Source organism: Monodon monoceros, unplaced genomic scaffold (genome assembly GCF_005190385.1).
Source record: "Monodon monoceros isolate NGI ecotype Baffin Bay Population unplaced genomic scaffold, NGI_Narwhal_1 Super_Scaffold_3, whole genome shotgun sequence".
Taxonomy (NCBI): Eukaryota; Metazoa; Chordata; class Mammalia; order Artiodactyla; family Monodontidae; genus Monodon; species Monodon monoceros.
The window spans coordinates 55,820,703-55,835,462 of record NW_021703780.1 but is presented as its reverse complement, the minus strand read 5'-3'; the positions used below and the strand labels follow the sequence as shown (position 1 = coordinate 55,835,462).

Here is a 14,760-nt window from a genome sequence, read left to right as displayed (position 1 = left end):
GATTTGAGTCCTCTCCCTTTTTTTTCTTGATAAGTCTGGCTAATGGTTTATCAATTTTGTTTATCTTCTCAAAGAACCAGCTTTTAGTTTTATTGATCTTTGCTACTGTTTCCTTCATTTCTTTTTCATTTATTTCTGATCTGATTTTTATGATTTCTTTCCTTCTGCTAACTTTGGGGGTTTTTTGTTCTTCTTTCTCTAATTGCTTTAAGGTGCAAGGTTAGGTTGCTTTATTCGAGATGTTTCCTGTTTCTTAAGGTAGGATTGTATTGCTATAAACTTCCCTCTTAGAACTGCTTTTCCTGCATCCCCTAGCTTTTGGGTCGTCGTGTCTCCATTGTCATTTGTTTCTAGGTATTTTTTGATTTCTTCTTTGATTTCTTCAGTGATCACTTCGTTATTAAGTATTGTTTAGCCTCCATGTGTTTGTATTTTTTACAGATCTTTTCCTGTAATATCTAGTCTCATAATGTTGTGGTTGGAAAAGATAATTGATAACAATTTCAATTTTCTTAAATTTACCAAGGCTTGATTTCTGACCCAAGATATGATCTCTCCTGGAGAATGTTCCATGAGCACTTGAGAAAAATGTGTATTCTGTTGTTTTTGGATAGAATGTCCTATAAATATCAATTAAGTCCATCTTGTTTAATGTATCATTTAAAGCTTGTGTTTCCTTATTTATTTTCATTTTGGATGATCTGTCCATTGGTGCAAGTGGGGTGTTAAAGTCCCCTACTATGAATGTGTTACTGTCGATTTCCCCTTTTATGGCTGTTAGTATTTGCCTTATGTATTGAGGTGCTCCTATGTTGGGTGCATAAATATTTACAATTGTTATATCTTCTTCTTGGATTGATCCCTTGATCATTATGTAGTGTCCTTCTTTGTCTCTTGTAATAGTCTTTATTTTAAAGTCTATTTTGTCTGATATGAGAATTGCTACTCCAGCTTTCTTCTGGTTTCCATTTGCATGGAATATCTTTTTCCATCCCCTTTTCAGTCTGTGTCTAGGTCTGAAGTGGGTCTCTCGTAGACAGGATATATATGGGTCTTGTTTTTGTATCCATTCAGCCAATCTGTGTCTTTTGGTGGGAGCATTTAGTCCATTTACATTTAAGGTAATTATCAATATGTATGTTCCTATTCCCATTTTCTTAATTGTTTTGGGTTCGTTAGTGTAGGTCTTTTCCTTTTCTTGTGTTTCTTTCCTAGAGAAGTTCCTTTAGCATTTGTTGTAAAGCTGGTTTGGTGGTGCTGAACTCTCTCAGCTTTGGCTTGTCTGTAAAGGTTTTAATTTCTCCATCAAATCTGAATGAAATCCTTGCTGGGTAGAGTAATCTTGGTTGCAGGTTTCTCTCCTCCATCACTTTAAATATGTCCTGCCAGTCCCTTCTGGCTTGCAGAGTTTCTGCTGAAAGATCAGTTGTTAACCTTATGGGGATTCCCTTGTGTGTTATTTGTTGTTTTTCCCTTGCTGCATTTAATATGTTTTCTTTGTATTTAATTTTTGACAGTTTGATTAATATGTGTCTTGGCATATTTCTCCTTGGATTTATCCTGTATGGGACTCTCTGTGCTTCCTGGACTTGATTAACTATTTCCCATATTAGGGAAGTTTGCAACTATAATCTCTTCAAATATTTTCTCAATCCCTTTCTTTTTCTCTTCTTCTTCTGGAACCCCTATAATTCAAATGTTGGTGCATTTAATGTTGTCCCAGAGGTCTCTGAGACTGTCCTCAGTTCTTTTCATTCTTTTTTCTTTATTCTGCTCTGCAGTAGTTATTTCCATTATTTTATCTTCCAGGTCACTTATCCGTTCTTCTGCCTCAGTTATTCTGCTATTGATCCCATCTAGAGTATTTTTAATTTCATTTATTGTGTTGTTCATTGTTGCTCGTTTCATCTTTAGTTCTTCTGGGTCCTTGTTAAATGTTTTTTGCATTTTGTCTATTCTATTTCCAAGATTTTGGATCATCTTTACTAATATTATTCTGAATTCTTTTTCAGGTAGACTATTTCCTCTTCATTTGTTAGGTCTGGTGGGTTTTTATCTTGTTCATTCAACTGCTGTATGTTTTTCTGTCTTCTCATTTTGCTTATCTTACTGTGTTTGGGGTCTCCTTTTCACAGGCTGCAGGTTCATAGTTCCCATTGTTTTTGGTGTCTGTCCCCAGTGGCTAAGGTTGGTTCAGTGGGTTGTGTAGGCTTCCTGGTGGAGGGGAGTAGTGCCTGTGTTCTAGTGGATGAGGCTGGATCTTGTCTTTCTGGTGGACAGGTCCACGTCTGGTGGTGTGTTTTGGGGTGTCTGTGGACTTTTTATCATTTTAGGCTGCCTCTCTGCTAATGGGTGGGGTTGTGTTCCTGTCTTGGTAGTTGTTTGGCATAGGGTGTCCAGCACTGTAGCTTGCTGGTCATTGAGTGAAGCTGGCTGCTGGTGTTGAGATGGAGATCTCTGGGAGATTTTCGCCATTTGATATTATGTGGAGCTGGGAGGTCTCCTGTGGACCAGTGTCCTGAAGTTGGCTCTCCCACCTCAGAGGCACAGCACTGACTCCTGCAGCACCAAGAGCCTTTCATCCACATGGCTCAGAATAAAAGGGAGAAAAAGTAGAAAGAAAGGAAGGAAGGAGGGAGGAAGGAGGGAAGGAAGGAAAAAAAGAAAGAAGTAAAATAAAATAAAATAGTTTTTAAAATAAAATATAATTATTAAGAAAAATATTTTAAAAAAAAAACAAAAAGAACCAGATAGAACCCTAAGACAAATAGTAGAAGCAAAGCTATACAGACATAATCTCACACAGAAGCATACACATACACACTCACAAAAAGAGGAAAAGGGGAAAAAATCATAAATCTTGCTGTCAAAGTTCACCTCCTCAATTTGGGATGATTCGTTGTCTATTCATGTATTCCACAGATGCAGGGTACATCAAGTTGATTGTGGAAGTTTAATCCGCTGCTTCTGAGGCTTCTGGGAGAGATTTCCCTTTCTCTTCTTTGTTCTCACTGCTCCTGGGGCTCAGCTTTGGATTTGGCCCCGCCTCTGCGTGTAGGTCACCGGAGGGCGTCTGTGCTTCGCTCAGACAGGACGGGGTTAAAGGAGCCGCTGATTCGGGGGCTCTGGCTCACTCAGGCCAGGGGAAGGGAGGGGTACAGATGCAGGGCGAGCCTGCGGCAGCAGAGCCCGATGTGATGTTGCACCAGCCTGAGGCATGCCGTGCGTTCTCCCGGGGAAGTTGTCCCTGGATCCCGGGACCCTGGCAGTGGCGGGCTGCACAGGCTCCCCGGAAGGTAGGTGTGGATAGTGACCTGTGCTCGCACACAGGCTTCTTGGTGGCAGCAGCAGCAGCCTTAGCATCTCATGCCTGTCTCTGGGGTCCGCACTTTTAGCTGCGGCTCGCGCCCGTCTCTGGAGCTCCTTTAAGCAGTGCTCTTAATCCCCTCTCCTCAAGCACCAGGAAACAAAGAGGGAAGAAAAAGTCTCTTGCCTCTAAGGCAGGTCCAGAAAACAGGTCCAGACTTTTCCCCAGACTCCCTCCTGGCTAGCCGTGGTGCACTAACCACCTGCAGGCTGTGTTCACGCTGCTAACCCCAGTCCTCTCCCTGTGCTCCTATGGAAGCCTGAGCCTCAGCTCCCAGCCCCCACCCACCCTGGTGGGTGAGCAGACAAGCCTCTCGGGCTGGTGAGTGTCAGTCGGCACCGATCCTCTGTGCGGGAATCTCCCTGCTTTGCCCTCCGCACCCCTGTTGCTGTGCTCTCCTCCGCCACCCGCAGTCTCCACCTGCGAAGGGGCTTCCTAGTGTGTGGAAACCTTTCCTCCTTCACAGCTCCCTCCCACCGGTGCAGGTCCTGTCCCTATTATTTTGTCTCTGTTTAGTTTTTTGCCCTACCCAGGTACATGGGGAGTTTCTTGCCTTTTGGGAGGTCAGAGGTCTTCTGCCAGCGTTCAGTAGGTGTTCTATAGGAGTTGTTCCACGTGTAGATGTATTTCTGGTGTATCTGTGGGGAGGAAGGTGATCTCCACATCTTACTCTTCCGCCATCTTCCCGGAAGCCCTTTCAGAGCAAACTTTTAAAAGGCCTCTCAAGGCCAGGCTTGCCTGCAGATTCTGCCTGTGATATCTATAGATTGGGTAAATTTGTCTCTTTTCCAGGTCTCAAGAGTATCTAGATTCCTGCACATGCCAAGAGGTAGTGTTTTCCATTCACCTGATAAGGCTGCTCAGAACCCAAGAGTCTCCATTTTCTGGAGGAACCAGGCAGAGAGAAAAAAATAATTTTACCTACAGGTGTAAATTACCGAATTGTTGTAAATCATAAGTAGCTTGAAGAAAAGGGCCAAGGATTAGAAGCCAGCAGTATGTCAGACAATTCATAAAAACGATAATCATATTTAGCAGTTCATTTAATCCCCTATAATTTATTTCGTTCTGTTTGAGTCCAGTTTTTCCATTAGTTTTGTTGACCTTGCTTGATGATTGAGGATGATAGAGTGATAATTTCAAGAAATTTGTGACATTAAGTCTTGTATGATTTAGCCAGTGAAGTGGGTGTCTTGATCACTGGAGATGGTAGACACTATACTCCAAGTGGGAAACACATTTTCTAACCTTTTCCTTTTCATTGTGAGCCATTCCCTGCAGCCAGAGAAATCTCTAACCCATCTAAAAGAAAATGAGGTTTGTCAGGGAGCCGGGAAAAGCCAAGAGGGCATCTTGGATTTCCCATAGCCCTGATTTTTAAAAATTTACAGCTATTGTTTATTCATTTTTAAATTCCCTGACTTAGAAGTAGACCTTTTCTATGCTATAGGGGCAGGACAGCAGAAATCTGACAATGAGGAGACCAATGTTAACAACATAGAAAATTCTTTTCTCAAAGTACCTTTCTCACAACCCTTTAATCAATTTCTGGATTCATATTAATTTGTCCCTTATTTTTTTCCATCCAGAAACAACCAACTGTAGGACAAAATTATTATCATCATTTTTTTCCTCAACAAAAGCATCTGCAATCTTTATACCTTCTCTCACTGGCAATACATCTCCTACTTGCTTTACACACTGAAATGTTTCCCTTATCATTTTATTAGCCTTAATTACATGTTATAATTTTTAACCCTTAAAAAAACCCTTGCACTTTCCTGGTGGCACAGTGGTTAAGAATCCACCTGCCAATGCAGGGGACACAGGTTCGGGCCCTGGTCCGGGAAGATCCCACATGCTGCAGAACAACTAAACCTGTGCACCACAACTACTGAGCCTGTGCTCTAGAGGCTGCGAGCCACAACTACTGAAGCCTGGGCACCCAGAGCCTGTGCTCTGCAACAAGAGAAGCCACTGCAATGAGAAGCCCGCGCACCACAACGAGGAGTAGCCCCCACTCGCCGCAACCAGAGAAAGCCTGCGTGCAGCAACGAAGACCCAAAGCAGCCCCCCAAAAAAATTAATTAAAAAAACAACAACCCTTAATCTCTAGTGAGAACCAAGAAAGCAACTGAATTGTCTGTCATATTGGCATTCTCTGATTAGCAGACTTAGGAACATATTCTATAATCTCAAAAAACATGCATTTTCCCAAAGCACAATTTCTTTTCTCAAAGTGGCACAAGACATGTGTCTAATAAATGCAAACATCTTTAGTTTCCCTCTTGCAAGAAGACAAAAGTAGGTAAATTTAGATCTCATTTGTAAGCACTTACTTTTCTTTAAGCCAATTAAATAGAGCTTATTTACAAATTAACCTCAGCAATATTATCCAAAGTCAGAGACACATACTAAGACATACATACAGATGGATGGAGATCTCATTGTTTCATCTTTTTATATTTCATGAATCAGGCACTGTAATTAAACTTATCAGTTTATGAATAACAGAACAAATTTACACATTTGATTTTAAAGGCTTCTTTTTCTTCCCTCCTTTCCTTCCCCTCCTTGGCTTGAGGCTCTACTAATTAACCTAAGACTGAAGTCCCAGGCACAGTGGGCTGTGTTTGTACTTCAAGGACATGATAAGAGTTAACTTCAAGTTTTCTCCTAAGAATAGTTTTGTCCTCTCAAGGTCAGTGTTCTGAACAAAAGTATTTTATCAAGCCAGGTTTCTCTAACTGCACATGCAAAATGGACCAGTTTTGGAATTTCAAAAGAGTTTCATCTCAACCAGTTTTCTCTGGAGTCTACAGAATATTGTGACCACATGGTGTTAAATTTTTTCCCTATTTATAGGGTTATAATTATAGGTTGACCAGGCTGCCAAAATTTTCCCTAGTGGGCTGTCAGATGGAATCAAAGAAGAAGCACTTCCCACGTTGAGTCAAATTAAACACTTGCCAGCAAAACCAAAGGCAAACCAAATCCTTGTCTGGCAAACAGAAGCCACAAACAAAAAAAATCCCAAACAGCCCAAGGCTCAAATTGGTTGCCAAGTCCCACTAAGCCCATGGCCTTAGTCTAAGCTGCTCCTTACAAACTGGATCTAAAAAATCCACCCCCCCCAAAAAGATAAAATAAAAAATTCCCAAACGGCAACAGAAGGTTCCCCAAACGGACAAGGTTGAGGGTCCTTGGAGTGCACGCCAGGGGGCTTACCGAAGTGCTGGCAGAGGTGCTGCGACGTCCCAAACTCTACCTTGCTCCTTCCCCAAAATATCTTCTCAGAGCAGGAAGTCCGGACCCGTGTGGGCAGAAGGAGAGGGGGATGTCCTCAAGGCAAAGGTGGCCTTGGCAGCTGCTAGGACAGCTTCTCTCCTGTCTTCCATCCCCGCCTCGGAGCTCCAACTACCGAGATGGCAGGCCGGGTATGATCAGGGCACAGCCCTACGGCAGGGGATCCCTGGTGATCCGGCCTCCAGAGGAGTCCTCCAACCCTCCGCTCTCTCGAAGAAGGCTGGTGTGGAGAGAAACCTCAGAGCATCCGACCAAACACAGGGGCGCCTCAAGGCCACCTGCACACAGGTCGATCCTGGATGAGCCCCCAGAATTCTATTGCCAAAACTCGGCCTCTGTTCACCGGTGCCAAATAGAAATGCAGAGACAGAGTTTTGGGTGAAGCAGAAAAGAATAGCTTTTACTGCTTTGCCAGGCAAAGGGGGCCACAGCAGGCTAATGCCCTCAAGACTGTGTGACCCAACGTGGAGGGGGTGATTAGCTCGCAGACAATTCTCGGATTGGTTGGCATCAAGGCGAAGTTTCAAGCTTCATCAACCTTCTGGTTTCAACCAGTCTAGGGTCTATGTTTTTGTGGTCAGCAGTTTTCATCTGGAGAGGGTCTGCTTTCTGTAAAAACAACTCAGGAATGTGTGTCAGGCCTTTATATCTTTCAGGGAACTGTGGGTTTCATGATTCTGCTATGTGGCAGAATTATAGTCTAAATTGTTACCGGTTCCTCAGCCCAACAGCTATTCTTTGTTTCTCTATCTTCACATTTCCCAATCATTAACTCTTGAGTCAGCATTTTATCACAAAAGACAAGGACACAGGGGCTTATACACGGTTTCAATACTAACTGAAGTAAGTCAGACAAAGACAAATGTAATATGATATCACTGGATGTGGAATCTACAAATTGATACAAGTGATCTAATTTACAAAACAGAAACAGACTCAAAACAAATTTATGGTTACCAAAGGGGAAAGGTGGCAGAAGGGATAAATGAGGAGGTTGGGACTAGCATATATACCCCAATATATATAAAATAGATGATAATCAACAAGGAGATTCTGTATAGCACAGGGAACTCTACTCAACACTCTTTAATAACCTATATGGGAAAGGAATCTGAAAAAGAACAGATATATGTCTATGTATAACTGAATCAAGTTGCCAAACACCTAAAAACACACAACATTGTAAATCAACTGTACTCCAATAGAAAACAAAAATTAAAAAAAAAAAAAAGAAATGCCTACCATGCCCCCCTCAGGCCTCAGTGACCTGGGCTAGTGTCACATTCCTGGAGCCTGAGCAGGCTTGGGTCCCAAGGCTGGACTGTCATGGGGCTGAGGGAGCTGGGGAGGATCTGCCAGCAAATGAAGCCCCCCTTGGACCTGTAGTGCCTGGTGCCCTCTGCACAGGACCACAATCTCTAGATCCAGGCGGGCCCTCCTACAGCTAAAACAAGCCCAGTGCACCCAAAGGGTGGTGGACTCTCAGGGCCGGAAGAGCTTTGAAAAGCCACCTGGTCTCCACATCTGCTGGGAAGGTTCCCACCTCCATCCTTCTTCCTTAGGGTTGCCCCACCTCTGGACAATAGCACCTTCAGCAAAGTGGTTTTCCAGGGTTGGGATTTGCCCTAGGGGTGAAAGGGTAAGGGGGATGAAGTAATGAGACACAACCCTTCAGGTGTTTGTTCTGGCACATTCCACTCTAATTTACAACCCAGGAACATACTGTTTAAAAAAAAAAAAGATTCTCAACATCACTATTATTAGAGCAATGGAAATCAAAGCTACAAAGAGGTATCACCTTTCACCAGTCAGAATGGCCATCATCAAAAAGTCTACAAACAACAGCAGTTGGAGAGGGTGTGGAGAAAAGGGAACCCTCCTAAGCTGCTGGTGGGAGTGGAAACTGGTAACAGCCCCTGTGGAGTACAGTATGGAAGTTTCTTTAAAAACTAAAAATAGAGCTACCGGATGATCCGGCAATCCCAGTGCTGGGCGAATATCCGGAGAAAACCATAATTCAAAAAGACCCACGCACCACAATGCTCATTGCAGCACTCTTTACAATAGCCAAAACACTAGCAACCAAACTGTCCATGGACAGATGAATGAATAAGATGTGGTACATACAGACAATGGAACATTACTCAGCCATTAAAAAGAATGAAAGAATACCATTTGCAGCAACACGGATGGACCTAGAGATGATCATACTAACTGAAGTAAGTCACACAGGGAAAGACAAACATCACATGATGTCACTTAGAGGTGGAATCCAAAAGTCGATACAAATGAACTTATTTACAAAACAGAAACAGGCTCACAGACTTAGAAAACAAACTTACGGTTACAAGGGAAAGGTGGGGAAAGGGATAAATGAGGAGGTTGGGATTAGCATATACACCCCAATAAATATAAAATAACAAGGACCTACAGTATAGCACAGGGAACTCAACTCTGTAATAACCTATATGGGAAAATAATCCAAAAAAGAATAGATATACGTCTATGTATAACTGAATCAAGTTGTTGAATACCTAAAACAAACACAACATTGTAAATCAACTGTAGTCCAATATAAAGTAAAAATTAAATTAAAAAAAAGAAAAAAGAAATGCCTACTATATTCCTCTCTGGCCTCGGTGACCTGGGCTGGTGTCACATCAATGGACCCTGAGCCGGCTTTGCTCTCATGGCTGGACTGTCCTGGGGCTGAGGGAGCTGGGGAGGATGTACCAGCAAATTAGCCCCCCTTGGACCTGTAGTGTCTGGTCCCCTCTGCATGGGACCACGGGTCCTCCTACAGCTAAACAAAGCCTAGTGCAACCAAAGAATGGTGGACCCTCAGGGCTGTAAGAGCTTTGAAAAGTCACCTGGTCTCCACGTGTTCTGGTGGTGGGCTTCCCACCTCCAGCCTCCTTGCTTAGAGTCACCCTGCCTCCAGACAACAGCACACTCAGCAAAGCGGTTTTGCAGGGGTTGGGATTTTACCCGGAGGTTGAAAGGTAAGGGGGAGGAAGTAATGAGACACAACCCCCTTGGGTATTTCTTCTGGCACATTCCACTGTAATTTACAATCCCCAAACACAACTTTTGACTTTCCAAGGCTTTGGTTGCCTGAGCATCCAAGCTGGGCATGAAGAAATCCTGCCGCCTTGGGGCCGTTTCCCGTAACAACAACTTTAAAACTGTTTCTCATGGGCACTTCATATTAACAAGGCCTGTGGGACTGTAAATGACACCTGCCCTCCAGAAATGTCCTGGGGGAGGTAATCCAAAAAGAAGACTGTCACGGAGCCAATTTCAAGAGGTAACTTTCACTCACACTCTTTAAAAAAAAAGCACATGACAAGACAATCGACATCCCTAATTATTATACAAATGCAAGTCAAAGCTATGAGGTATCACCTTGCATCAGAGTGGCCATCATCAAAAAGTCTACAAACAATAAATGCTAGAAAGGATGTGGAGAAAAGGGAACCCTCCTACGCTGTTGGCGGGAATGTAAATTTGTTCAGCCAATGGAGAACAGTATGGAGATTCCTCAAAAGCTAAAAATAGAGTTGCCATATGATCCAGCAATTCCACTCCTAGGCATATATCCAGAGAAAACCATAATTCGAAAAGATACAGGGACTTCCCTGGCAGTCCAGTGGGTGAGACTCTGCGCTTCCACAGCAGGCAGCATGGGTCTGATCCCTGGTCAGGGAACTAGGATCCCGCATGCCGCCTGGCATGCCCCCCCCCAAAAAAAAACAGAAAAAAAAGATACATGCACCCCAATGTTCACTGTAGCTATTTACAATAGCTAAGACATGGAAGCAACCTAAATGACCATCTACCAATGAATGGATAAAGAAGATGTGGTACACAGAGACAACAGAATATTACTGAGCCATAAAAAAGAATGAAATAATGCCATTTGCAGCAAGATGGATGGACCTAGAGATAATCATACTAAGTGAAGTAAGTCAGAAAAAGACAAATATCACGTGATATCACTTATATGTGGAATCTTTAAAAAATGATATAAATGAACTAATTTACAAAACAAACAGACTTCGAAAATAAACTTATGGTTACCAAAGGGGAAAGGTGGAGAAAGGGATAAACAAGGAGGCTGGGATTACCATATACACCCTAATGTATATAAAACAGATAATCAACCAGGAACTACTGTATAACACAGGAATTCTGCTCAGTACTCTGTAATAACCTTAAAGGAAAAAGAATTTGAAAAAGAATAGGTACAGGTGTATGTATAACCAAATCACTTTGCTGTATACCTGAAACTAACAGAACATTGTTAATCAACTATACACTGCTCCCACGTAAAGTAAGAATTAAAAGCAAAACAAAACCATGAGGACAGGGTTTAAGTGCGCTTTACTCAGCACCGCAGCCGGTCCCTCGCTCAGCGGCTGGCACGCGGCAGTGGCTCAGTAACCCTTTGTGGAGCCCGTGGAGGATGGGGGAGGCTGGGTCACTCACCATAAGCAGTAAAGGGCCAGGCCTCCCCTCTGACATGCTCCAGGTCACTACTGCTTGGAATGGGCCAGTGCAGGAGCTCCTCACTGTTCTTGAAGCCAAAACTTGGATTCTGGGCGTGGGGCCCCTTGTGTGGGTCTCTGTAGCCGCCTGAAGTGGCCTGGGAGGTGTCAGGCGCATCTGGAGGGAGGCAAGAGTGGGCCTTGCGGTCACCACACCGCCACAGCTGTCACCCGGCCACTGGGGTGAGGCTGGGGTCCAGGTTCCATGAGGGGCGGATGCCGGCTCCTGTGTCAGAAGGCAGGCATGCAGCCCAGGATCTCAGCCCTTGGCAGGGAGAGAGATGCTCCCGGACAGACGTCAGCTCTCACCCTGGGGCCAGGCTGCTCCCTGCCCCGTGCCAGCCACTCTTCCGCCTCAGCCTTGACGGCCACGAGACTCAGTGCTGGGAGGCTGGGAGGGGCAGGGAGACAGCACAGGCACTCACTCCTACAGGCGGAGACAGAGCGGGCAGCGGCCGAGAGCTAGGAGGTGCCAAAGGCCACCGCGGATGGGCTGGGGAAGCTGCAGGACTGTGTCTCCTGCACACCCCTCCAGCTCACCGTCCTGTGCGCTGCCTGAGGGCTGGGGAAGGCCAGGCCGGCCCGCTCGCACCACACTCTCTGGCCCCCGCCCCATGCCTGGCACAGAGAGCAGCCCCTCAACCCAGCCGTTCACCGTCCACTGGGTTCACCTGGATCCTCTCCTCCATTTGAGTCTTTCCTGCCCTTCTGTCCTCTTAGGTCCCTGGCTCCTATTCTCACCCACAGCCCCACCTTCCACACTGTTCTTCTGGAAGGACGCCACCTACATGAGATCCTCGCCTACATGGAGAGGCAGGTGCGGATTCACACACATGCACACTCAAGGCACAGCAACCAGGGTCGGTGTTGGGGAGCGAGCGGGGCGTGACCATAGGGAGATGCCTGAAATCCTAAGAAGGAACCTCAGGCTTCCTGTCCCAACCACCCTGGACCAGGGGCCTCAGGACATTCCCAGGGACAGAGGCAGGCAGACAGGCCTGAGGTGGGGGCCGAGGGATTTGGTTCAGAAATGACACTCAAAGCCCGGCAGCTGCCAAGCTCTGTCTCAGGGGATCCTGTGGGGGATCCCAGAGGGACCCCGGGGGCCCCCACCCATGGCGCCGCTCTCCTGTGGGCGTCCCAAGTCAGCCTGAAGGGCAGGGGACGGGCCAGGGCCAAGCCCAAGCCCAAGCCCAGCACGTACAATCACCACTCCGACAGGCACTTCCTCCCAGGCCAGTTCACGGGGCTGGCATCCACGGGCAGCTGCCAGGCACCTGCTGCCGGAGAGAAAAGCCCCATCGCCCCAGCGTTCGTGGAGGGAGGCACCAGCTCGGATTCCAGAAAGGCGTGCAAGTCGAAGCAGAGCCCCCCTCCCCGGATGTGGGCTGACCGGCGGCGGTACATCCTGCCCTCCCACCCCACTGTCCTCCGGCCCGGCCTCTGTGGGGCTGAGCTTGCCTCCTGTATTTGCTCTTGGAGCCGTGTCTCCTGGGGACCGTCTGTCTGCCACTCACCCTCTTGGGCTGCACTCCCTCTTCCTGGACAGCCAGGGACCAGGCTGCTTCTGCCTGCAAGGCAATGGGAGATGCTGCAAAGATGGAGAACGGGGAGGGCTTGACCAAGAGGAGAGGCTGGCTCGACAGAGATAATTGGGCCTCCTGTATCCTGTATCAATCCATCACATTTATAGTCTTCTCTCCAGACAGGAGACAACGAGGAAATGACAAAAGCCAATAAGGCCAATAAATAAAGGGTAATGGAATAACCAGTACAGGCAGCCCATCCCCTGAGCCCCAGAGCCAGGAGCAGGGCCGAGCCCTCCCATGTCCGTCTTGACTTCAGCCACAGGCCCCAGGGGACAGGTAACACCGGTCAGCAGCCCCCATGGGGTTTTCAGCTGGAGCTCCAGCTGCTCAGGCCAAAAACCCTGGCATCATCCCTACCTCCTCTCTCTCACACACCCCACATCCAATCCAGCAGGAAATCCTGCCGGCTCTGCCTTCAGAATATATCCCAAGTCAGACCACTCCTCAACACCACCGTCGCCATGCTGGTCTGAGCCACCAACGCCTCTTACCTGGATTCTTACAAAGGCCTCCTGGTTGGTCCTTGGCCCAGACCTTTCTCAACACAGCAGCCAGTGGTGTCTATTAAAAGGCAAGTTGCACAGAACCCCCGAGTGGCCCCCATCACACTCAGAGAACAGCCTGAGCCCTCTGCAGCCCCCCAATGCACCCCGCTCCCCAGGGCCTGTCTGAGCCCGTCTACAACCCCAGCTCTTGCTCCACTTCAGCCACACCAGCTCCTTGCTGGCTCCTGCCCAGGCCGTGCACGCCTCACCTGAGGGCTTCAGCAGTGGCTGTTCCCACTCTGTCACAGTCTTCTCCCAGAGAGTGCATGGCGCCCCTCTTTCCTCGGATGTCACTTTCGCAATGAGGCAACAATGACCATCGTACTTTCTATCCTCTCCAGCCCACTGTTTCTATACTTAGATCACATTCTGTGGGGTATAATTTACACGTAACAAATTCATCCTTTTTATTTTTAAGATCTTAACCCTTCTTTCTTTTTTTAATATTTATTTATTTTTGCTGCGCTGGGTCTTAGCTGCAGCATGTGGGATCTAGTTCCCTGACCAGGGATCAAATCTGGCCCCCTTACATTGGGAGCTTGGGGTCTTAGCCACTGGACCACGAGGGAAGTCCCAAAATTCACTCTTTTTAAATGCGCAGTGTGGTGAGTTTTGACAAATGTATAAGCAGTAATAACCACCACCAAAATCAAGATATCAAATATTTCCATCACGTCCTCATGCTCCTTCGCATTCAACCCCTTACCCAGCCCCAGTCCCTGGAAACCACTGAGGTGTTTTCTGCTCCTGTAGTTCTTTTTTCTGGAGCATTCATTTGAATGGAATCATACTGCACATAGCCTTTGTGTCTGGCTGCTGTCACTTAGCATAATGCATTTGAACCTCATCCGTGTTGCTGCCTGTGTCGGTTTGTTCCTTTTCATTGCTGAGAGGTACTCCATTAAATGGATGTACCATGGTTGGTTTCGCATTCAATAGTTGATGGACTGGACATTTGGGTTGTTTACAGTTTTTTGCCATCAGGAATAAAGCTGCCGCTATCAACATTGTGTACTTGTGTTTGTGTGATCATATGTTTTTATCTCTTGGGTAAATGCCTAGAAATTTAGTTTCAGGGGACAACTAATCCGTTTCATCTGATTAGTATATGTTTAACTCTATAGAAGTTGTCAAATGTTTTCCAAAGTGGTTGTTCATCATTCATTCCCACCAGCAGTGAGAGTTCCAGTTGCTCGGGCTTCCCTGGTGGCGCAGTGGTTGGGAGTCCGCCTGCCGATGCAGGGGACACGGGTTCGCACCCTGGTTTGGGAAGATCCCACATGCAGCGGAGCGGCTGGGCCCGTGAGCCATGGCCGCTGAGCCTGCACGTCCAGAGCCTGTGCTCCACAATGGGAGAGGCCACAGCAGTGAGAGGCCCAAGTACCACAAAAAAAAAAAAAAAAAAA

General features: G+C 46.3%; 1 protein-coding gene across 2 annotated transcripts in view; it reads right to left on the bottom strand.

Moving 5' to 3' along the window:
* Nucleotides 1–3,907: 3,907 nt before the first annotated feature.
* EXOG (exo/endonuclease G) overlaps nt 3,908–14,760 on the bottom strand; it is a 39,825-nt gene continuing 28,972 nt past the window's right edge. The window contains exons 9-11 of one of the 2 annotated variants that reach the window (XM_029242218.1): nt 11,162–13,370; nt 6,596–8,298; nt 3,908–4,669 (exon numbers count right to left, since the gene is read on the bottom strand). The gene's annotated coding sequence lies outside the window, so the exon portion shown is untranslated. Of the gene's footprint in view, nt 4,670–5,836; nt 8,299–11,161; nt 13,371–14,760 lie in introns of those variants that run through there. The other variant, XM_029242217.1, reaches the window with a different exon arrangement.